General features: G+C 36.4%; 1 long non-coding RNA gene across 1 annotated transcript in view; it reads right to left on the bottom strand.

Moving 5' to 3' along the window:
- The window catches only part of LOC141432309 (uncharacterized), a 44,331-nt gene extending 21,981 nt beyond the window's left edge, over positions 1–22,350 (bottom strand). Inside the window, exon 1 of the long non-coding RNA XR_012451812.1 lies at positions 22,319–22,350. This is a non-coding gene — a long non-coding RNA (uncharacterized lncRNA). The remainder of the gene's footprint in view (positions 1–22,318) is intronic.
- Positions 22,351–25,723: the final 3,373 nt, after the last annotated feature.

Raw genomic sequence — 25,723 nt, forward strand, 5'->3', positions numbered from 1 at the left:
TCTACATACAAAATTACCTACTTCTGAATACATTTGAGGGCCAGATTGTTTACCGCTCAGTAAATTTATTTACTAAAGTTTGATTTATGAAATGAAATTATATAAAATGAAGTATTTTATTTTAGGTAACTTGTCCGATATCAAATTATGTTACTAACAATTGAATCAGTCTACTCATATTATAATAAAGAAGAAAAACTTTGGTTGTCATTGTAGGTATTTTATGGTTTTCACGCATCATCATCATCATCATCACTACCATCATAATCAGCCATAGGAAGTGTTCAGTACTGTTAGACATGATGGGTCTCCCTAATATACCTAACTTCAGTTGCTACGGTTGGAAGCGGTATGCAATGAATCCATCGTGAACCAGCGGCTTTAACCTGGTCATCCATCCATCTCGTTGTTGGACGTCCTACGCTGCGCTTGCCGATCCGCGGTCTCCATTAGAGTACTTTTCAGCCCCAACGGTCATCTGTTCTCCGTGTTATAAGTATGGCCGGCCCATTACCACTTCAACAAGCTCATTCGTTTGGATGTCGGTGCTCGTTCTACGTATCTAGTCATTTCTCATTCGATCCCGTATAGCATTTTTGCGCATCTTTATTTATTTGTACTAAAATACCCCTAACATAGCTCTCAACTGTACTACGACTATCCCATCTTAAACTCGTTTTTTAAACGCGTGCTATAACTTAAAATCGGCCGGCGATAACGCGTTGCTTTATATACAAGCATGTGTTCAATCGCAACGCATTGGTGGTCGGGACCGGTTCGTGTTAGCGAGCCCGCCGCGTGCGCAGGAGCGATGGCAAAACAAGTGGGATCCACAAAAAAATATCGTGACCCAAAATTTAGAACAAAAGGGCTTGAAATGGGTAGAGTTCAAAGTTTTTTTGTTATTATTTAACAGCACAAAACGACTTACTAAAATAAACGTTCCGTTGAGACAAGAAAGTTACTCGTAATTTGTTTTTTTTTTGCATCACAACGGAAAAAAATTGTTGCAAATATATTATTAACAATGGTAACATCAAATAAGCAACCTGGCGCCATCTGTAGCTGTAAGTTTGTAGCTTCTTGTCTCTGGATATTTTTTTTATATAATAAAACCGTTCGTGGTGAGCTTTCACAGAAATACGTTGTTTTATTAGGTTATGGGCTCAGTATACGCTCATTAGGGATTGATATTCAGTTTTTTTAGGTAGTTTAGCTAGCATAGGTGTAGGCATCGTGTTTTACAATTGGTTTGCGTATAAAAGTGAAAAATTACAACAATGGCTTCTAACGCATTCTTGACTACCGTGCCAAAGTTAAAAGGGCGCGAGAATTATCACGAATGGGCGTTTGCAGCGGAGAATCTGTTAGTCACACACACACACACAGATACACAGACATATAGACACACATATACACATAGCGGTCAAACTTATAACACCCCTCTTTTTGCGTCGGGGGTTAAAAAATAAAAAAGCGATTTAATCCATATTTTTAATGTCATTTAAAATTAAAAACGCTACGTTAAGTTGGAATTATATTTGTCTGACATCATAGGTATACATTATTTATATTTGGCTATCCAGTCGTCACCCACATCCACTTAAACACACACGCGGATACTAAAAATCACACACACATACAACATCACGCCTGTATTCCCAAATGGGGTAAGCGTAACGTTACCGCTTCGGAGCCACTTTTAGCAATTTTAGGTTTAAAGTTTGACGATCCTGGTTAAAATTCGGATGACGAGTAATCTCAATGGCTTCACGCACTTTCCGCGGAATGAAAAACCTTTCCCTCGCAAGACCGGACCGGGGACCAGGACGGGGGGGGGGGGGATTGCGGTTGGTCGGTACCCCCGAGTTGGAAAACAGTTTTAAATACTCGTGCTGCGTCATCGGTTAGTGTGAACGTGCCTTTACGGAGCGATGTTGTTAGTGTTGTGTGCTACCCTACATTAGACATTGACAATAAAAATGACGATAAAAATGACGGTAGTTGTGCGCCGGTGTTAGCTTCGTCGGGCAGTCGCGCTAGCAGAGCGGTGGCGCGGAGTGTGCGTGTTGCGGCAGCCGCCGCCGAGTCGCGTTCACGTGCTCCTGAGAAGAAGGGCTACGAAATAGCCCGAAACATGTCGAGCTAAACTCGGTTCAAGACGTGAGTTATCCGTTACAATATCATTTAATATGAGTGAGTCTCACGGTAGTTTCATGTTCAAAATAACAAATATCATATCATAAATAAATAACATGGGACATTTGACACCAATTGATATTTAAGAACAAACAAATGCATTTAACCAAATTTATTTTGCTAACCATCCAGATACAGATATCTAAAATAAAACCTGAGCTTTCAAGGTATCTGACCTTAACCCGGCTAAATTCAATAATCGTACGTTATTACTTATCTCGCGATGTCAGTATTCCGGCGGGATTTAATAACCCAATGATTTCATTTCAGTCTCAAGCCGGAAATCATTTTACTGGAGATAGGGGTCATAATATGCAGAAAAATCCGGTCAAGTGCGCATTGGACTCGCGCACCGAGAGTTCTGTACAAAATTGTAGACAGGTATTCAGTGTTATTATAGGACCTGAGACTTATTATTAGACTATTACCGTCCAAGTACCAAAAAAAACACTCGATTTAGTTTTGATTTGCAGTTTAATAGTATCAAAATGTTTGAAACTGTCAAGTTTAAATCGAATTTAGCGACTAATAGCAATTTCTGTAGCCTCGGAAATTTATATTTTTTTGCCATTATTCGACAGCTTTTAAAAAGTACCAACAAAACTCCTACACATTTCCTAAATAAATCTTGATACTTTTTTAGCAAGAGTTAACGGTTTTTATCACACATATAAAATTGATCAGTGTCAGATACTTTCGGATTTAAAAAATGTGTATGTATGTATGTATGTAAACTCTTCATTGTACAAAGTAAGTAAACAACTACAAAATATATGCCTAACTGCGTTTTTGCCGGGTTCTTCTCAACAGAGGTTTTTCCGAATCTCTGGTATTTTTTTTACATTTAGATGCGTTTGTTACAAACAGCCTGAATTGAATAAACTTTTTTATATTCTGACTTTGAAGTACCGCAGCTAATTTTACATTTAGACAAAGTCGGCATAATCCACACCATAGACGCAAAAATTACGCCAGCGATATTGGGCATGATTACGCCTGCAATGCCACTTTAATTACATGATCAACCGCGGAATTGCGGTTAACGCTCGATCGAATTCGATTGTACGTCAAACCGTGACGTAATTTTGGCAAATGTGTAGCTAGTAATTGAAACAGCTTTGCAGGCGTAATTACGCCGAAATTATGTCGCGTAATTTCGGCAAAATGTCATTACCTATCTTCTACATATTGGCATGACAACGAAGCACATAACTGCACACATGCTTCCCCATTAACCGTCCACAGCACTTAGTTCTAATAAATCGATTCAGACAATCGTAGGAAGCCACTAGCATCGAGTTCTCGTATAATTCAGCTTGAATTCGATTACCGTTATCAGCTTGCATCGGATGGAATAGATTATCGGGCCGAGAGCGTTTGTGACCGGTCCTGGATGGCAATTTGGAGAATGTAGGTATATGCATGTATGTAAATTCACTTTTGCACGTAACTAAGATACTGGTAGTATATCGGATAGGGAGTAACAGGTACAAAAGTAACGCGTGCGGCTATATTTTTCCGGATATTTGCACTAATAGCAAAATACCACAGAAGTAATAATAAGAGGATCCTCCTTCCTCCTCTTTATTATTACTTCTGTGTCTTCTGTGCAAAATACTGATATAAATGCAAATTTTCACCTTTTCGAGATAAATGCGAAATACTCTTTTAACCCCACTGCCCGCAGGAGGGTTAGGTTTTTTGAGTGTATGTATGAATGTGGGAATATAATGTATGTATCTTTCTTGCAACCGAGAGGAAGGAAAGGATTTAACATAAGATGTATAATTAAAATATTAGATTTATCATGCACTATACAATATTCGAATACGGCGTCGACGAAAAAAAATATGGAGATGAAATCAAATTAAAGCTAATAAATAGCTCATTCAATATATATTTTATGTTATAATACTTTTAAGCTACAATGTCCACAGAAATATCAAAAAGTATGAAACTTTACTAATATTATAAATGTGAAAGTTTGTGAAGATGTTTGGAGGTTTGGATGCTTGTTACTCAATCTCGTCTAAACCGCTGAATCGATTGAGATGAAATTCGGTATACAGGTAGTTTATGTCCCGGGGAAGGACATACGATAGTCGCGGGCAACAGCTAGTAAAGAATAAGTTTCAAAAAGTCAAAAACTCAACTGCGCTAAAAAACTGAAAAGAATAATAAGCCTATTCGTCTAGATTCTAGACCAATAGGTTTATTATAAACTCTAGAATATTGATAGGTAACTTAAAGTTTAACATTATCGAGAATCTTAGAGCTGGTCACGATGATGATTAAAGCATTTAACCCCCGACGCAAAAAGAGGGGTGTTATAAGTTTGACCGCTATGTGTGTCTGTCTGTGGCACCGTAGCTCTTAAACGGGCGGACCGATTTGAATGCGTTTTTTTTATTCGAAATCAGGTTTTCTAGCAATGGTTCTTAGACATGTTTTATCACAGTCGTTTTTGAGATATTGAACTTTGAAGTGACAATGTCGGAGGTTTCCCATCCTTAACGCAAATAGGTTTTTTTCCATTGTCATTTTTCCAGCTAACTGCATCTAAGGTCTAAGTTTTTCATATTTATTTAAACATCGTCACTTAACATCATTTCTTAGTGTAGTCGGAGCTCGTTGAAATAACTCTCGTATCCAAAGCTATTTATATCCTTAGCTAATACGAGTATGGCGATCCTTAACATTCTATCCATTCCACGTGATATTGTCATAAAGAGAGCTTTAAATAAAACTAAGGGGCTGTTTCACCATCCATTGATTAGTGTTAAACGACGGTTAAATGTGATGCCGTCTCCGTGTATTCGAACAAAACAAATAGAGACGGCATCACACCTAACCGCCAGTTAACACTAATCAAAGGATGGTGAAACAGCCCCTAAGAGTAGAAAATTTTCATGTATAAGAATACAGGAGCCTTTCGGGTTTGTTCCTTCCTTCAAATTTTTTGAATTCGTCATATTCCAAATTCGTCACTTTTCAAACTGGTCATTGAAGAACGTTTATACCTGCTGAGCTGGCAACGTTGCATTTTTGTTAGTTTTTCTCGATTATAGACGACCAGATGGCCAAGTGGTTGGAGAACCTGACTACAAAGCTTGAGGTCCCGGGTTCGATTCCCGGCCGGGGCAGATATTTGTATGAATAATACGAATGTTTGTTATTGGGTCATGGATGTTTATATATGTAATTAAGTATGTATTTATCTATAAAAGTAAAGATATAAGTATGTTTATCCGTTGCCTAAATATCCATAGTACAAGCTTTGCTTAGTTTGGGACTAGGTCAATTGGTGTCAAGTGTCCCATGATTTTTGATCATGTTTCAACTTTTGTATGAAATTATCAAAAGGCATTAAGGTGGCAAGGTTCTAAAATCTAAAGATCTTTGACCTCGACAGTACAGTCACCTGCATTAATATCTGCCTCTGCGGAGAGTGCAAAAATATCTGACACATCCTACCGGCCTTTGAAATAGAGTCATATCAGATATTTATACGCACGCTTTGTGTCAGATATTGGTGCTGGTGATTGTACAATGCGCTGCGGCGCGGCTTGACGCGACCTAATCAGCCGCGTACTGATTGAGCAAACAGCCTCGCGAGGCAACCGCGTACGTTTGCCGCGTGAACCAGCCTCCGTCTGTAGATCTTGTTTAAAGGATGCTTGTAATGCCAAGCCAGTAAAGTTGTGCTCAAGATCGTCACCAAGCCGTACGTTCATAATTATCGCCACACTGCCTTTATAATAATTTATTTTCCTTTTTAAAAGTAAAGTGAATTTGAAATTTTAACTCTCTCATAACCACATAGCCCCATTGCTGAGACCGACAGACATTGGCGCTTAACATTAACACCCCTCTTTGTCAAACCTTAAACCTAAAATTGCTAAAAGTGGCTCCGAAGCGGTAACGTTTCGTGTGCTCTGCCTACCCCATTTCGGAATACAGCAAGGCTACTACGAAACTCGAAACTCGAAGTTCGTGTCGTGCGGTCCCTCTGACACTTATACTATTTAATACGAGAGCGAGAGGGACGGCACGATACGAACTTCGAGTTTCGAGTTTCGTAGTAGCCCTGCTGGCGTGATGTTTGTGCGTTTGTGCGTACCCCTCTTTTTGCGTCGAAGGGCATTTGCTCTGTCTTGAATTAATTTAGACACAGTTTTTTTAGGTTTTCATCGATTACGCAAAGACAAGTTTGTTATTTTCAGGTTTTTATCCATTACGCAAAAACAACAAACAAGTGAGGCAAAACACAACAGTCTTGAGTTAGCACGGCGTATCTACTAAGACGCCTTTGAGCATCGACCAAAACCGACAATACTTGGTTTGGTCGCGGCACGCTCGTGCTGCGTTTTGCCTTGGGCGAGGCACGTCCTAGCCGACCGAGTACCTATAGCCTCTCGGCAGCCTCGCGAGGCTGTTGGCTCAATCAGTACGTACAATCACCTGCATTGATCTGCCACTGTGGAGTGTGCAAAAATATCTGACACGTCCAGCCGGCCCTAGAAATAGAGTCGTATCAGATATTAACCCTCTTTGTTGTGTCAGATATTGATGCTGTTGACTGTACAGTCAACGTGGCTGAAGAAATCGTACCTTTCATATGTACATGTTTTTAAGTAAGTATAAAAAAATAGAACGTGTTCATAATTCCGGTGAAATTACTGGCACTTGAGGTATCCCATCTTAGGCCTCTAGGTTGGCAACGCACCTGCAATACCCATGGTGTTGCAGATGTTTATGGGCGGTGGTGATCTCTTACCATTAGGAGACCCACTTGCTCGTTTGCCATCCAGTCGAATAAAAAAAAATCTTTATGAAACGACAATATTCAAAATTGTTTGTTTATAAAAAAAAAATTAAACCATGCAAATAAAAAGCTATAAAAATCAAGCGGTACATTAAATTTCAATTAAAAATTAGTTAATCGAACGTCATTTAAATGAGTTAATTAAAGCCCCGTTTTAATTGTATTACAGAGGAATAAGTCGCTTCAGACTTATCCTAATTACTGGGCTATTGTTCATTCGATTTCAAAACGTATCAAAAAGCCTTAAGGTACATTTTTCTGAAACTGTTTCACGTTGATACATGGTGCTCCAAGTGACAAAACAACAAAAAATAAATACTTAATCGCAGTATACGACTTAATTAAGGGACTGAATCGAAAATGTATTGGAATAAATTAATCTATTTGTAAGGTAAATGACATGAAATGTTGGACACGGGCGATACATTTGTCAAAGTGTGCGTGAGACTGTGACAGTGACTGTGACAGTGAACTAGAGCATCCAAAACCGGTTTTTATAGTATGAAGAAAACCGGTTTATCCCATACTATGAAAACCGGTTTTGACTGGTGCCCTACTCTGAATAAAAGTCGAACCTAAAGTACATAATCTTACCCTTTACAATCTCTATGATTAATGTAGCTTAAGAGATGAGTGAGAAATAAGCTAGCGTCTTGTGAAGTTCGGGAGGACGAGTCTCTGCACAAAAATACACATGTCGCACAAACATAGCTGCTTGGCACGTGTAGTGGCGGAGTAGCTAGGTACCTATATAATTTTCGTTCATTTTGTCAAAAAGATATTCTTGCTTCCATGTCTAAAGTATGAATTGTAGCTTTAAATAAAAAATATTAAACAATACAAAAAAAATAAGCGTTAAAATAATTAAGAACAATGTATTTTTTCCTGAGAAAATCCAAGTTTTTCATAATAATGTATTTGATTTAATCTGTCTACCCATATTTCCGTCTAAAAAGCAAAATTTACGAGTACAAAAACCCCAATAAATTATAGTACTTTATTAAACCTCACCTAATTAAGCGATAAGAATCACTCGCAATAATAAAAACACTAGTTTATTATACCAAAATCTACAAAAGTTATCAAAATTATATTTGCCGTCCCCAATTTTTTGAGTAAATTGTTTCACTCAATTTACTTTATATTTAGGGTACCGTATACGATTGAATAATATAAACGTAACTATCAAAATAAACGGAGATAAACCACAGTCAGTTTTACTGCAGTTTCTTGTTTTGACATGTAAAATATCCAAAAAAAACTGATGAATAAAAAACCGACTATAAATTATGGTCTACAATTTACATTACAATTTGAAAACTGTATGCACCTACATTTAATTTGTGTATCGGTTAAAAACTGGAAATTATTACACACTTACGGAACTCATTTGTTTTTGCCAAAGTGTCGGGAACGCACGCACACTATAGTAGATTGTTATCAGCCAGGCAAAAATGTAATTTTACCTCCCACGCGAGCTCCGAGGGATTTTATGCAAAAATTAAGAGGTGAGGACGCTCATTAGCATCGCTTTAGGTCTGGTTTGGGACGTGGTTCAGGTGGCAGCGGGATTTTAAACGATTAATTTCTTGATGACGAATTTAATGTGCAGAGAAATATTTATTGCGCATGTGTGTGTAGCTGCCTTTCACGTACAGTCGTGAAGTAGCAAAGGTAATTGATTCTAGTTCTTAGGTTTTTGATTTTTGTGGAGCAAATTTGCATAATTATGTTGTTTGATATCAGTTCAATTTGGACTTTTTGTTGCGTATATGTTATTCATCATCTTCATCAAACGGAAAACGTCCAATGTTGAACAAAGGCTTCCCCTCTAGAACGCCGCAATGAACATCAACACGTCACTTGCATCGATCGGTTGCCTGCAACTAAATAACTGCCAATATTGCCACATAATCGTCAAAATATAAATAGAAACTAAAAATTGAAAGTGTAGTAAAAAACAAAATAAATATTATAAAACACAATCTCACTTGCTCTTCCTTATTTGAATTTAGACTTAAATAACTTCTTATGTATATATAGAACTTAATCTGAAATTAAACGGATATATAATTATTCAAGAATTTATTACAAAAGTGCTGACGTAAATAAACTGCCGCATTTTATCTTAATAATTCACTACCACAATAAGCTTCAGTTTTTTAAAAGATTTGTCGCTTCCCGCTAAATGTAAGGCCGCAACTTTGACATCTTAATTTGAATCCGGTATTCGTTTGCGCTAATAAAAACTGATGGTCCTTTTTTTAAGCTTTTAATCGGCAATACGGTAGTGCATTTGCTAAATCCCTCGAATCCTTTTAAAATATCGTAAAATTAAGACAACTGCAGCTTGTTAAAAAAGAGCGTGTGAATCGGATTTGGATAAAGGCTTGTTAGCTAGCAGCGGCAAGGGATTGCAGTAAAAATAATGTTTGTTTTAAAAAAATAAACACCCTTTATTTTAACAAACGTTTCAACGATTTTTCATTGGATAAGTAAATGTTTCAAAATGAGACCATTTTTTTTTCTTAAAACAGAAACATTAATCGACTGTAAATGAGAATTAAATTACAATTTGAAATTTAAATTAAAATACCTCATCCCACTAATTTTATAAACGCGAAAGCTTATAAATCTGTTCGTTTGTTTGTTACCTCTTCACGTCTAAACCGCTGAACCAATTTAGATGAAATTTGGTACACGGATAGTTTGAGTTCCGGCAAAGGACATACGATACTTTCGATGGTTTTTTCCTGGAAAATTGCATAGTTCCTGCGGGATAGCGATCAACGAATTCTACGTAGACGTAATCGCGCGCAACAGCTAGTACCTAGGTATAAACTGAGATAGAAACACTAATTTTGTACTTATCAATTTATCATACAAAATATATCTTTCACATGTTTGTGTGCGTGCGTGGCTAGTCAAATAAAGTACCGGGAACATACTGTATTTTTTAACAACTTTTCTACGTTCATTACGAAATTTCCCTCAGAGTAACCTGTAAGACTAAATAGGTAATTAAATATAAATATCTTAAAAAGGCGACTTAACGATCACTAATTAATTAGCTCGGTCGCAAGGGCCACATTAATCAGGGATATCCGATCGCGTGGGTTATCCGTAACCCATACTCTAATGACTCATTTAGATTCGCTTTGATTATACCTCATTTTAGTTTCGTGTTGGACGCGAATGTAAAATAATCGCGTTAACTTTAAACTTTAGCATGAAAAATTACAAACACATGGCGTACACACACACACACACACACACACACACACACACACACACACACACACACACACACACACACACACACACACACACACACACACACACACACGCGCGAACGCACGCACTCACTCACGCACACGCACGTTTTGCGTCAAGAAGTAACAGACGTGTATGTATAGAAGCGTTCATATAAACGCGTGTGTAGGTACATTGTACATCCATCCGTATTATTACAATCTTATGCGTTTAATTATAACATTAGTAAATACAAAAACATGGATACAAACTTATTCCCCAAAAAAAATATCTTGAGTATAGTAACATCAAAACTTTTTAATTTTACCGAACCAAAGTTGGTACTGTCCATCAACAATGCTACAGAAGTTCTTAAAAAAAACGTTAAAAAGTAAACGCATATTTTTTTTTTAATAATATATACAATCAGAAAAAATCCAAGTGTGATGCTTTTATTTCTTCGAAACTTCTTTACGGAAAGTATTTTTACTTTTACTTTCACAAACATGGTAACGAAGAATGAGAACTCTGTCTTGTCCTAAACTCTGCCAACAGAACTCAATAAAAGGACTTGTACGAAACAATCCGGACAGCGATTTTCAATCAGGGTCCGAATCAAAGTTTGTATCGGAAAAATGTAATAAAGCGGTGACAAACTTGCATCAGAAGTGCTTTAAGTTAGCGACATTTCAATCGGCGAGTTTGGGTAGTGGAAATTCTATTTTCATTATTAGAGACTGAATTTTAATGCTACAAATAAAACTTCTAATATTTGTACAACATGCTTATATGCCTGAAAACTGACAAAATATGCAACGTATAATTAAAGAGGTCTTTATTTTTCGTTCAGCTTTAGAAGTAAATGTATATCCCGACAGTCATTTCATAAAGGAATTCTACTACCTGAATGAACAAATATTTCTATTTCTCACAATGGCATACCTGTTCCAAATGTTCAGTACTAAAATTGTGGAATATTCCACATTCACTGAGGTAACTGGGCAATATTTTAATTTGAGTCCAAAGTCGGCACTTATTGCATCTGGCCACGATATTGCCCTGAAATATTGCAAATATAAAGAAAATATGAATCATTACAAAGCCTCCCCCTTAGAACACCACAATTATCGATAACGGGCCACTTGCATCCACTGATTGCCCGTAACTCTCGCAATGTCGTCAGTCCACTTATCGATATAGAGTTAATTCTCTTTTATTTGATTAATACACTAGCTTTTGTTTATCACTACGCCACGGAAACTATGCAATTTCCAGGGATAAAAACTATCCACAGGGTCGCAAACTATCTTTTATCATGTAAACTATCTTACTAGTCGAATTTGATGCATTTTCTGTGGTAAGATTGACTTAAAATCGGGTACGGATATGTAGTTTCAATAACAATGCAAAAAAAGGTAGAATTAAACGTGTGTAACAATTTTATTTTACAGAAATGGGCTTTGTTTGTCTACAATCACGCCTGAAGGTAAGCTAAGGTGTGCACTAAGATGGAACCCGCAGCCTAATAAATGCTTATTCACTCTAGACTTGAAGACGGCCAGATTGTAACGATCAGGGAACTAGAAGCTAACAGAGTATTCCACTCCTTAGCTGTGCGGATAATAAAGGACGAGCGAAAACGCTTTGTACGAATTTGATTTTATTTTATTTGGAAAATGTTGCCATAACAGAAAGAAGTTTATCAAAAATACTGTTAGCTATTTTTTTACTTATATTTCGGTCAAGATTTCAGGATATTAAGAGATCGCAGCGTTACACAAATTCCTGATTATTAATAAAATCTACGAGCGTTATTAAATTACGAAATAGCCTCCACATTGACCTGTTATTTCCCTTCGAATATAATTAAAATTTGCCACTAAGTACGTAGGTAAAGGAGGTTCTTATAGGTAATCAGAATCAAATCTTTATGCAATAATCTATGATTTGTATTTAAGGAAGGAAAGACAAACCGCAAGCATGTGAAACTAAATTGACTGAGTAGCTGAACTGATGTAACAGCAAGAGTTGCGGGTAACTGGTGGGTGCAGTTGACGAGTTGCCGTTCATTCTGGCGTTCTAAAAGGAAAACTTTTGTTCAAAAATATAAAACAGCTAAAACGATATTGACGAATTGTGCTACCTATCTATGTAAGTAGGTATAAATATAGCTTTAAACATATAATGGTTTTTTTCTGGCAGGTAGATAATAATATTTTAATTTTACTATGTCAAAAAATATCGAACGCTCACTTGGTTGACGAAGTTCTGTGTAGTTAAAACAAAACAAAACAAAGTAAGTTTGGTGCGTACTTCCCTCAACAGATCGCACCTGTAGTTACCTGCTACAGGCAGATCTTTTGGACGAGGTTTTCTTTTATAATTTTATTTTGATCAGAAATTGTTTTTTGCATCTCCTCAAGCTTCGATGCCCCGTCAAGTTTGTTATGAAAATTTCGGGCAACGTTAATTTCGCTGGATCAAGCTAAACGTAAACAGCGCTGTAGTTTCAAGGGCTTCAGTATTTTATTACTCTGTTTTATAACGATCATACAATTTAATTATAAAAATATTTTTTTAAATACTTTTTGCTTGAAATACGATGTTCAATTGCTTCCTCTAAAACGATTTACCTCATCATTTTCATCATTTGTCATTTTTATCTATAATAATGTCACACTGCAGGACAAAGGTCTAAAATAAACAACTAATTAAATTTGTATTCATCGATGAGCACATTTTATTTTAGTTATTTCGTTGTACGAGTACCTATATTATTATGCTATTTCTCTTATCCAACACACGGGGTGTTTATGTACCCATAAAATACATGTGAAAATGACTACTATGGCTATTGTATGCTAGAAGTCTTCACTTTTCATGTTACGCCGAATATAATAGCCTGCATAAAAAAACTTTTTCTGCTTTAGTGCAAAATTAAAATCTTATTTTAAGACCTAAGTACTAAATTAGGCGGAACCAGCCGCGTTTGTGCGATGCTTATAACTTCTTTTTTTGTAGTTTTTCTTTTTAATCCGTGTTTTATATTTCTACATCAATAAAACTAAGCAAAGCAAACTAATAAGCTGTGATTAAAATAGAATTGCATGAAAAATTCAAACTTGTATGTGAAATTTATTTGCGATGTGCCTGGTTTAATTTACTTGCAATCGAAGTGAACTCTACTTTTCACTTCGTTTGCTTTGTTTGATATTTATGATCAGCTTGTTGTCTTTTAGAACAGGTGCTTCTTTTTATTTTCTATTCCGAGATCCACTTTACCCTCGACTTGACTATCAACCCTCGTCTGCGTCCCTGGGCAATGTAAAAGGCTCGAGTAAAATGATACTTTTATGCACTTATTTTCCACTATTATTCTACATACTCGTAAACTAAAATATTATATACTACTAATGCTACTAGTAGTAATAGTACTACACACATAAAAATAGTAAAGAGATAAACTTTTTTTAAAGTTTGATTGTTAACAAAGAAATTACTGACTCGATAAGAAAAAAATACTACATAGAAAGCTAGACAAATTAAAAAAAAACTTTTAACGTGCAAAGTTCAGTGAGACGCAAACAATGTTGCGGGCAACAGCTAATTCATAATATTAGTATGTAAACTAAGAATAGCCCCTGGAATCTAACAGGTTCCAACACTGTAGTTTAGAACTAAGCTCTATAAGATAAGTTCACAATAAAGATATAAATCAACTTGTGAATAAAATCGCCGGTATCTCCCCATAGGATCGGCCGCTTCTACGTGGTATTACGCCTATGCGTTAACAGGATGATCCATATGGTTCAATAAATTAATCTAGTCAAAATAATCACTCCAGTTCATCAAAAACTTGAAACATAACTATAATTAAATACTACCCTAGTAACGCCCAAGACATTATTACGACATAATGTTCCTAATGACTGCGTGTGCTAATTTAAGGTAGGTACACCTACTTACCTACCTTAAACACCTACTGGCCGTTGGGGCCGAAAAGTTCTCGAGTGGAGACCGCGGATCGGCAAGCGCAGCGTAGAACGTCCACCAACAAGATGGACGGATGACCTGGTTAAAGCTGCGGGTTCACGGTGGATGCAGGCCGCTGCCAACCGAAGCAACTGGAGGTCTGTGGGGGAGGCCTATGTCCAACAGTGGACGTCCTACAGCTGAGATGATGATGATGATGATGACACCTACTTACGCTACTGGCCCAGAAATTTGGATTATGTCCTTATTTTATAGGAACTAGGGACAATATTTGACAAATATAGATATACATTCACTGCAAGGTTAGGTAAGTGGAAGAGATCCCTTTAATTATTCGACTTTGTATCTCTTCATCTGTTACTTACATTTGTTTTATGTACAATAAAGAGTTACACAATACAATACAATACAATACAATACACTTGGGCCAGAACGAGTACAATTTCTTAGTCTTAAAATAGGATGTTAGGTCTTACGAGGCTATGCTGTACCGAGAAGTGAACATTTGCTTTAGGCAACTCGGAGAGAGAGAAACGAGAATTTTTTATATCTTCGGATGCAACTAGGGATGCAAAGTAGGTATATAATAGATTTCATTAATTATTTAATTCCATCACTGTAAAAACATTTATTATTAACATCATGTTCACCGAAGTTTTTTAGGTCGGTGTCGTTAGCTCAGCATTTGGCAGCATTCTACCCTTCAATGATTTCGGGTGCGCTTTCAATATTTAATTTCAATATATTGAGTTTTATGACATAAAGTCGCACCTCTACATGAAACTAAAGAAAAGTAGCCGTAATTTGCGTCACTGATGTCACGTTTAAATTAAACAATCCGATGGGAATCGTGTTTTTAAGATGCCAGTACTAGACACATAGACATAAGACCAAATAGATTGTATGGGATGGTTTATCATTAACTCACTGTTATTACGGGTTCAATGGATTGCCAATGCATAAACCAATGCTGCGGTTACTTCAATACAGTAGCGGGTTAGTGACGTCATCTGCAATGTAATTTTGATGACTACTAAGCGATCCAAGCTGACATGTCATTATTATGTTAACCTTAGCATGAACTTACATAAATTAGACAAATATGGGCTATATAATGGTTTAACTAACGAAAATTAAAATTACTTTATATTATTACCCAGCTCACTTAGCTTTCTGAACCATTGAACAACATCTTGGGTTTCATCTGCACTGACGATCAAGTCAGATAGACGGAAGACGTCCACTGTTGAACAAAGGTCTCAATCTTAGAAGGCCATAATAAACAATAACCTGCTACTTGCATCCTCCAGTTGCCCGCGATGTCGTCATTCCACCTACTCAGAGGCAAAATCAAAAAATCAAAATCGTTTATTTGTTCAACACAGGTACATGAGGTCTTATAGGCCTACCAACACTTCGTCTTTCGCTTCGAAATCGCCACAGAACTATTCTCCTCCAACGGTTGTCTGTTTTTCGAGTATCCCGCTCATTGCCAATTCAACTTGCATATTTTTTAAGCTATGTCGATGACTTTATCTCTTCGGCGAATTTCTGTATTCTAGAATATATCGCACAAAGAAATTCCGGCAAAAATATATCAAAAAAGTACTAATTCTATTTACATAGCATCCTGTATAAGTTGCCCTGGAGTCAGCCGTCCAGGCAACTGAACTTGTTAAAGTGTTATACCTGACGTAATAATACACCGCGCTATATGACTCCAACATGCTATATGACTTAACTAACCTAAGAAAATTTGTAATTTAGCTGATCGCGTGTTTACTCAAAACTAGTTTAAACCAGATTTAACTGGATAAGCTATATAGCTTTAACAGTGGGTTTCAAAATAGATCACAAAATAATTAAAAAAAAAGTAAATGCTTGTTCGCGGCTTAGGTTGCACTGTCAGATAAAATATTTGTAAAAAAATCTGTAGGTACTCCTATTATTAATTAAATGTGAATGTATAAGCAATAAAGATTTTTTGGGGTTTAATAGGGTAGTCCTTGTGGTCCAGTTGGTACTTTTAACTTTTTGGGGTGTAGGAGATTTGGGTTCGAAATTCGTCCGTTGCACCCGAAAACCATTTTCGCTTTAAAAAATCTTAAGCCAACTGAACTACGTGATATTCCACCTTGTTAATTTCTGTATTCACTAAATGAGTCCTTCAAGACATGCAGCTAAGATCCATTTTCAAAACTCACTGAAAGCGAAATTTTGAGTAGCCGATATGCAGCTGTCTTTTACGATTTTTGTAAATATATTGACAAAACCATTGTTTTTGGCAGCTCATTCGTAATGGTTTGTTTGTCATAATGCAGTATTCAGACCATTAAATTTTCGCGTACTTTCGAGTACAGATGAGATATCCCAGTCCCGGTTAATATACTTAATAAATGCCAAAGTTTTCACGTGCGTAATAATGTTCTGTGACCCACATACACACTTATTATAAGCGTCACAGAAAATAATAATAAGATAGATAAAAAATCCGCGCGTGCTTAAAAATGCAACCGCGTAAGTGGCTCAAAAGCCATAATGTTAATTTTCCCAGTTCAGTTAATCAGCCTAGTTTTTGTTCGATTGGGTATTTTCGTCGGTAAAAAATATAATGCTACTTACTCTGTCAGATTATCAAAATATATTGGACATATGTATTTTTTTTGTTTATTAAAAATAACATGATAAAAGCCTGTTAAAATTCCGCGTACACTGAATAAAAGGATAGCTGAACTAGTCAGGCTACTTGACGTTTAGCCAAAATTTACTAATTAGGAACCAAAATAATGCTAATATTGCAAAACTGATTTTTTAAGACATCACCCAACTTTTAGCTACTATGGCCTTAGTTTTGTAGTCACTCCAGTCATGTTACAAGTAACAATTTTTTTGTTACTGTTAGCAAATCTTTTTTCTTTTTCAGTGTAACGTCACGCCGGGCGACAGTTTTGAGTTCTCTAAGTTTGACGTGCATCATCTTCGTTATTTTTTGTTTGATTGACTAAAAACAAAATACCGTGTCCAATATTTTCTGATATCTAATCTGATGGACTGCTAATATTATAAATGCGAAAGTTTGTAAGTCTGTTTGTTTGTTTTTGACTTTATCACATCTAAACCACGGAACCGATTGAAATGAAATTCGATGTACAGATAGTTTAGATCCCAGAGAAGGACATAGAAAACTTTTTATCCCGGAAAATTGCATAGTTCCCGCGGGATCGCGATAAACTTATTTTGCGCGGACGGAGTCGCGAAATATAACGGCTATTAGAATAATATTTTTTTTCCTATGAAACTACCCAAATAACAAAAAATGGATTATTGTTGAGATGGTGGTTTAATAAGTATGGAAGGTTCATTGGTGTATGTACCGTATCTACAAAAAAGTACGAAAAAAACAAAAACTCGACTGTCAAAACTTTGGATAAAAACAAAAAAGAGCTGTCTGGTAAACTAGAACTCCAATTCAGTCATAATTCTCACAGTATTGGTTTAGAAAGTTTGGAATCCAAAATCCAAAAGCTTGTAAAAAAAAGGAGCGTGATCGTATACTCACGAACTTTCTCAAAACCTTCTACTACAAACAGCACCTATACAATGTTATGTTTTTTTTAATATACCTATTAGCTTCTGAAGTACCTAATTAATTAAATTAAATCGTCGAATCTTTCTACAAAGATTTTTCAGCTATCGCTTCATAAAATAAAAACGGCCTCCACTTGTGCGCGCGCCAGTATTTAAGTAATACAGACCACCAGTTCCGCCGAGCGACTATCTTTATCTTTTTTTTATCTGCAGAAGCCGATGGGATCGTCCGCGATTAACTCGTCTTGCCGTTTTTTTAGTCGCGCCACCACGAATAATCGGGATACGGTTTATTATCAAGCGTTTATTTAGCAGGGCTACTACGAAAATCGAAGTTCTTATCATACCGTCCCTCTCACTCTCGTGTTAAGTATTATTAGCGTCAGCGGGACGGCAAGATATGAAGTTTGAATTTTGTACTTCGTAGTAAATATTTATAGGGCCTGAGGATCGGTTCGCACCATTGAATTTTTCGAAAATTATGTGTGAAATAGGTACGCACAAAAAACATCTGCGAAATAATAATTGTGGTGCAAAGTTACCAATCCATACTGGAGTCGTGTGGGAACTACAGAAGCTCTCTGATTTTAAAAGCTGTGCTTATCAGTAGGACAAAATATTTTAATTAAAAAAAGTTATGTGTGGAAATTGTGTCACAAAAAGACTTTTTCATCCAAAACATTTTTTATCCTCGTATATTCAACGTATTTCCACTTTTACTGTTAGTAATCCTTTGTATTGCTCGACGCTGTACAAGGGCAGTTATTTGTTCTGTTTGTTTCTATGTATGTTAGTTTTATGGCGTTAAATAAATGTATTTTCTTTTCTTCTTTTTTAAAGATAATTATTTTGATCTAATTTAACATCTTTTTAACATTGGTACTTAATTTGTTAGCAACACATATGTGTGCCAAGACCGAACGACCTTATTCCACCAACTCCTTTCTTTCCCGCCTTTCTTTCCTTTGTTTTCGCCTTCAGTGCATGCAGAGGCTGCTTTACTATTAGAAAATATTACGCTATGACAATTTTTTGTAAAGTTCCAAGTCTATAGTCACTGTGGTCATCGTCTTGTTCATTGTATTAAGACGTTAATTTTAATGTTTTACATGAATTATTTATTTCACTCTGACTGACTTTCATAAATTAAAAACCAAGGCAGCTGGTCGAAGAATAGAATTTATATCAAGTGAAGATTCAAGAGATGTCAATTTTATATAGAAAAATCGGGTCTATATCGTATCGCCAAATGTTTATCCTAATGTTTGTTCTATTGTCGATTGTCCTAACTGTTAATTATTATTATACTGAAACCATCGACTTTTTAGGAAATTTACAAGACAGAGGTTCATTATACTCAAAAAATAAAACAATTTTTTTTAATTATAATATTATATTTATGATAATATACGGCCCAGTTCTGGACACAGGCCTCCCCTTAGAATGAGAATGCTTAGGCCGCAGTTCCCCGTGAGCCCAATGAGTATTGGGAACTTCACACGCACCATTGAATTGCTTCGCAGGATGTGCAGGTTTACTTATGATGTTTTCCTTCGCCGTAAAGCTCGTGGTAAATTTCGCACATGTTTTTAAAAACCCAGAAGTGCGAGCCCGGGTTTTGAACTCACGATCCTCTGCTTGAGAGGCTATAGGTCAAACTAGGCCACAACTCTTTTTTTTCTAGGCCACCGTGGTTTTTTCACGGCATTTTGACTAAATCAAGCTGTTAAAAGTACCTATTAAGTTAAATCTGAAATTATCACCCCAAATTAATTAAACAAACCGTTCTCACCATAAAAAGCGCCATTATATTAAAACAAAAGCATATAGTTGCAACAATTTAATTATACTGCCCCTAAGCCTCCCACTTTTAGAAACGAAATTAAAATTCCGGTTTCAAGTATCAGTAACCGTAACCGGATACCGCAAAAAGGCGACTTTTCACCGGGCGTCCTATTTAAATCTCTCAGTTAATATAACCCTACCCTTTTGCTTCAATTCGCGACCCCTTCGCGGGCTGTCCGGTTAGAATGGCAACTTTGGGCACAATTTTGTTGTTAGATGTAAGGGAGTGGGCAACATTGAGCCAAAAAAATTGCATCAGTTAACCTCACACGCTCATAAGATATAACCTAACCTAACTAAAACAATTTAAAAAAAGTCACATAACTGTACCCTAAAATGGCAATGTCGAGGACTTTAAAAACGCCTGAACTAATTTTATTAATAATACAAGGCTATACTCTAATTTTCTGGCCAGCAAAAGCTGTCCACGAGAAACCGAAACAAAATTAAAAAAATGAGGCTGACAACACTTGCTGTACACTGATTAAATGATGTTAATACTAAGATATTGTTTAAATTTTAGAGATATTAATTTACTCTTCAAGCTGCATCAAAATTCATGTAGTAATTGTGTGCAAGTTGATAATGCACTTTAGGAGTCCCTTGGTAATTTTTATGATCTTTGTCAGTGCCCATTTACCTACGTACAGTCCAGACGCATCAATTTTTGAACCATTTTGACCAGATTGGCATCGAATATAATCTTCTAACATTTTAATTTCTAAAATAATCTTATAGGTAACATTTGCATTATGATTGGTTTTTTGGAGTCTTTTTGTATTTTTTATTTCAACTCCTGTTACTTTTACGGGTATCCCGTGAAAACCATATCGAAAATACAAAATGAGACATGGATGCACAGAAAAACCAGAAAAAGAGACCAGCGCTGGGAATTAAATCCAATTCCTCAGCAATCTGTGCTGCGTGCTATACCCTACACCACCGCTGGTCCAGCGTCAGCGTCAGTTTGTATTTTCGGTAACATTTGCATTTTGAGGGTTAAAATTAAACAAAAATATTATTTATTTACTTCTTATAGCAGAAGTATCAATCTATGTCCATTAAACTGCATTTCACGTATTAAATAGTAAAATAAATGCAATAAAAACGTATAAAACTGTCAACTGTAAACTTAGCTTTACGGACAGGGCCTATTCAAATAGATATGGGTACAATGGGAGATACTTCAGTACGCAACTTTATTTGTATGGAAAACTAGTTTTATTACTGTTGTATGACATTAGAATGAATGTATTGATGGAAATGTATTGAATTAAAAGTTATGACACATGCCGACGTTTCTTTGATGAAGGCTGCGGAAATGCGTGACTTAATAAAGAAGAATGAAATGTTCTGCAGAGTGAGGGAATATTTTGTGCTTTTAGGTAAGAACATGTCTTTGTCGTGAAATATTTCTGCTGGTAATGGATTAGATATAATGAATCTGGCTGGTTAAGATAAAGTATTATATGTTTACATTTTAGTACGTTGTAACGGTATATCTTCTGAAAATTGTATACGAAAGTTCAAACATTTAGTGACAGCGACAGGGTAGTAAATAATAATATTTTCATTCAATTTACATTATTTTGTACAATTAAGTGTTAACATACATATAAAAACAAAAAGAATTAACCTAAAAAATCTTAGCTAACTATAACTATCAGCAATATACAGTCAAAAAGAATAAAAAAATATGTATTAAAAAAACTAACCTAAAAATCCCCTCAGGCCGACCGAGGCGGAGATGGCGAGATGACCTGGACGCGGAATTGAGTGAGTGGCCAAATATAGCTCTGGATAGGGAGATGTGGAAGTCAAGAGGAAAGGCCTTTGCCCAGCAGTGGGACACAGCTATAGGCGAAATATAATAATAATAATAAAAATCCCCTCCCTGCATCGTGCCCGATTCAAAAGACCCCATTATCCCGGCAGCATTGCCCTTCTGTACAGCAATGGATACCTGTTGAACCACCCACGATCCAGATCGGGGATCGCACCCCCTATCCCTGAGACGAGGACCCAAGTCCCTAAACAAATCAAGGGCCTCCGAACCCCAGGACCCCGCTGTCTCCACCGCAACCGGCACAAAATCGTACACCGGCTCCAAGGCAGAATACTTCGCATGTTTCAACCTCGCAGCATTTTCAGCCGCAGAACCAGCCACCCGCGAAGTTTGTCTCAAATGAGACGCAGCGTCAGTGCTAACACACGTTGCGTCCCACAAAAGACAAGGCCGCTTCCGCCAAGGAACCAATGTGAGACCATGGGTAGTAAAGTTACCATATCTTTGGACAGGACTCAATTGGAAGAGTCAAGAGTGGACTATTTTTCTTTCATCTACAGCACATTGTTGTAGAGGCACGAAAGTAAGCAATAGATGAACGAGTTAGTTTGAAAGCCGACCCGAAGAGGAGGCCTTCAATTGTACGAGTTGATCTATTTGCACTGTTGGCCGAGACTAAACATTGTGCTTTTCACGATCATTGCAGGTGGTTTTGCAGGTGGTAGGACCTTGTGCAAGGTCCGCCCGGATTGCTACCACCATTTTGCTCGCTGATCCTGCCGTGAAGCAGCAGTGCTTGCACTGTTGTGTTTCGGCGTGGAGAGTAAGACAGCCGGTGAAATTACTGGCACTTGAGGTATCCCATCTTAGGCCTCTAGGTTGGCAACGCATCTGCAATACCCCTGGTGTTGCAGATGTTTATGGGCGGTGGTGATCTCTTACCATCAGGAGACCCACTGGCTCGTTTTCCATCCAGTTAAATAAAAAAAAAATTGCGAGGAAATAAAAATAGTGTCACCCCTCCCACACGCCAGCACGCCAGCTTAGCACGCCAGGAATGAAATTCAGAAATTTTATCCTCCTAACGCCTAGAGTACTTTATAAAGGACTTATTGTAATTTTAAATTAAACTCTATCATAAATGACATAAAGTTTGATGTTCATAAATCTAAAATTTGACTTGGGCGTTAGGAGGATATTCTAAAAAGTCGTATCGTATTATGAAATACATATATTGATACGACCTGTTTTCGTAATGTGCTACATTGTTGTCGTGTTTTGCGAGCCATAAAATAAGCCGGCTGTTAAATGTACAGCTGAGTTCATAAACTTGTGAACAAAAAGTTCTGAATACGCTTCTATGCCGTTAAGCAGTGTTCAGATATTTTTGATTAACTTTTTGTTCACAAGTTTATGAACTCGACTGTACATATATAGGCAGTTTTGGGTACTGGATTTATGTTATCTATGGCCACATTTTCGAGCAGTGTCGTGAAAAATATATTTGTTCCGATTGCTACTGAATTACCCTTTTGTTAACGTTGGGATTGCAGTTCTAACCTAACTCAACCTTGTGTTCATGTAAAATGTTAAGTAAGTTTTAGGCCACTAAGTTTCAACAACTACCTAGCTAAGTTTCGGGCAAGTAAGTTTTTTCCTAGACATTAACGTTACACTCGTTTCTGCCACGTTATAGACGAAAACCGATTAGGTATGCCAAATTTTTATAGGAAATGCAATTCGGACAATCAAAGACATGTCAAATAGAGGGAACCCCATAATTATACATGGTAAGAAACAAATGTTGCTCTTCCTTTTGATGCAAACCACTAACGATATGGAGTGATAAAACATGCAATATCATCATCATCATCATCCCAGCCTATATACGTCCCACTGCTGAGCACAGGCCTCCTCTCAGAACAAGAGGGCTTGGGCCATAGTTCCCACGCGGACCCAGTGCGGATTGGGAACTTCACACATAGGTATTATAATTTATAATCTCGAAGTCCTGACTTTTTTTATCATACATAGTTCTACAGACCGAGCCGAGAATTCTAAGTTTTGTGATTTTGGAAATTACTTACATAAATTTAAAGTTCATTGAAAAATTATGTACTCCACCAAGTACATTCGGCAGTTATTCTTGCAAGGCAGTTATTCTTACAATTTATTTGTACTTTGTGAAGTACACGAGGACTTACGAGGATAAAACGAACTATAAACAACGATTTGCTCTTGAGATTCATTGATATGTACCTTCGCAAAGTAACGCTTTATTCAATAAATTATTTATATTTATAAAAGATAAAGGTTCTAGCTCTAAAAACCTTAAATCCTGCTGTGTTCACAGATAGTGTTGTAACTTGTAATGTTACACGGAACATAAGGGTCTTACGATCGTTTGTATGAAACATAATTTATAAGAGATATTGATAGATTATTTTGATTTTTTTTCTTACATTCATTTTTACCGCTATTTAGTAGGTACAGCCATGGCCAAAAGTATTGAGCACCCTATAAAAAACCACAAAATGTAAAAAAACTTATCACCTCTGTGCCTGAAAGAGTTTCTGCTTGTAAAAGGGCTAACATGGAGGGCCAACTTAATATTCATTTTGGCAACAAGTAAATGTTGCCTAGTAATTAATGTTGTTTTTATTTAAATTTTGCATTGATACACTAGCGAAATCACATCACATTATAGGTGTTCAACACTTTTGGTCAAGGCTGTATAGTGTACTCGTATAGTGCGAAAAGCATAACATCTATGTCCTTCATCAAAAGGCTTTTTTCATTTAGCTTCGTCTACTATTTGCTAAATTTTATCCTTAATTTTATCATAGTTCAATTTACGTTATATAATATCAAATGATCCATAAGAGTAAGTTAGATATTTACTAATTAAATTTGTATTAAAATCCACGTCATCATTTCACTCTTTTGGTATTTTCGTTCTCTAAATTTGGCTAATCACAGACTATAGTCAAAATCAAATTATTTTTTATTAAATTTAGCCATTTATAAGCACTTATGGATATTAAACAATCTACCAACGATTAAATGAATCTCCTGAGCAGAAACCGGCAAGAAACTCAAAGAAGAAATAGTGAGATTCCATCTACATTCAGAATTTTTACTTTTAATAAATATGAACGTTAACATTTCTGATAAAAAAGTCCTTTGACCCAAAATGTTGCAAACAAAAATCGCAACGCCCACTGAGTTCGACTCCGAAGCCTCTCGAGACCCGCAAATTTATTATTTTCGACAAACCAACGACCCTGAAGTGAAGAAGTTAGTTGTGTTGTAATAGAGTTGGCATTTTATTGCTAAACACATCCTACCAATTCTATTAATTCGGAAGTTTGTGTGTGTGTATGTGTGTATGCTTTACTCCTCCACACTAAGACGAGTGAATAGTTTTAGACGAAATTCAGTTGGACGTCCGGAGTAACACATTGGTATTTATTGGGTAAGCCTGTTCCATCTTAGTTTACACCTTCACTTGCCATTATTCGTGATTGTACCTAGTCAAACGCCTGGCATAAATATGTATATATCAGGCAAATTTTAATGCGATATTCTTAGGAGATCGGAATAAAATCTCGAAATTTCAACCGCTGGTTTTGGGGTCATGGAATTTGGCAAGGTTGTTTTTAATGCAACATCCCCCTCTGCTTGAGAGGCCATATGGGTCAAACCACTAGTTTGAGATTCACTTATGTCAAATTATTTCATAATTTCGGGTTAAAGAAAGAATTTATTTATGTCAAAAGAAATTACTAATTTATTAAATCAGGCGTTACTTTAAGAAGATCTATGGACTAAATCATCAATGGTGTTGGCGACTGGCTGCGGTATGACCTTTTTTATAACTATACTTTTTTGACACTTGCTTTTTTAATATGTTTTTACGTTCATTGTCAGTTGTGATTTGTTTGCCCGATCTGTCGGTTCTAATACATAACATTGTCCTTTAATCCTATTAAATAACCTATCATTTAACCCGTGTTTCCATCAATCTTCCCATTACTTCCCATACAGTCCACCACTAGCTATCATTTTGGTCCATTCTCACCGTAAAAATATCATCCAGCGAAAGTCATCTGTCATATTTTTTTCCACGTAAGTTCATTGTAGAATTATAGATCCCGTTTCGTGTAGAATACATTATTTACATTAGTTTCATACGTATTCACTATGGTTGAAACACGGAGTAAGACAAAGACAGA

The sequence above is a fragment of the Choristoneura fumiferana genome, chromosome 11, assembly GCF_025370935.1.
Source record: "Choristoneura fumiferana chromosome 11, NRCan_CFum_1, whole genome shotgun sequence".
Taxonomy (NCBI): Eukaryota; Metazoa; Arthropoda; class Insecta; order Lepidoptera; family Tortricidae; genus Choristoneura; species Choristoneura fumiferana.